This window comes from Octopus bimaculoides, chromosome 4 (assembly GCF_001194135.2).
Source record: "Octopus bimaculoides isolate UCB-OBI-ISO-001 chromosome 4, ASM119413v2, whole genome shotgun sequence".
Lineage (NCBI taxonomy): Eukaryota > Metazoa > Mollusca > Cephalopoda > Octopoda > Octopodidae > Octopus > Octopus bimaculoides.
Window position 1 is genome coordinate 108,036,475 of NC_068984.1, and position 995 is coordinate 108,037,469.

The window sequence follows — 995 nt, forward strand, 5'->3', positions numbered from 1 at the left end:
TATACAACTTTGTATATAAAATAAATTTTACAAACAAACTTTTTAAAACATGAAAAAGGCAAGATAGATAGATAGATAGATAGATAGATAGATAGATAGATAGATAGATAGATAGATAGATAGATGGATGGATGAATGGATGGATGGATGGATGGATGGATAGATAGATAGATAGATAGATAGATAGATAGATAGATAGATAGATAGATAGATCATACATATACGCACATATATATTTATATGTATATGTACGCGTGTATAAACACAGTACATATATGTGTGTGTATAGACGTTTTCACCAAAGCTATTGTCGGTGACTTCGAAGTTATCAAATTTTTTTCTCGAAATGATTGACGTATACGCAGTCTACTAAAAAGTGTTTTGGTCCTTCAATTTTGCTTTCATATATAATTTCACATAAAAACAAATATTAAGGACCCTGTTAGTGTACAGCATCAGAGCATTTTAGCTCTTATTTCTACCAATGTAGGTGTTTTCTAACACCCTAGTCACATTTAGTAACAATTATAATTCTCCTTTTTGGTAAACACTGCAAACTGTAGTTTATATTAATTATATATATATATATATACATATATAAACAAAAGACGAAGACAGGTGTATAAACAACAAACAAGTGTATTAGTTTGACGCTCGGGAAAACGAAAAAGTCTGTTACGTTTCGAACCTACGCTCTTTAACAAAAACAAATAAGAGAAAATAAACGGAGAGAAAATGAAAATATATATACGCGCGCGCACACACATATATATACATGTACATATAACTATACATATACATATGCATATATATATTGCTCTCTTTATCTTTTTATTTTTATATATTTACATATACACACGCTAATACACGACTTATAATCCCCAATCCTGTTCATACAACGACTGGGGCAAAACTAGTCGGTATACAGCACTTACTCGGTATTACCTGTATCCTCTTGGGTTTGGTTAAATCCAATACCCTCCTCAACCATATAT

At 30.6% G+C, this 995-nt stretch overlaps 1 long non-coding RNA gene across 3 annotated transcripts in view; it reads left to right on the forward strand.

The window, feature by feature from the left end:
• LOC106875471 (uncharacterized) overlaps positions 1-995 on the forward strand; it is a 308,728-nt gene that overhangs the window by 75,554 nt on the left and 232,179 nt on the right. The window lies entirely within an intron of this gene.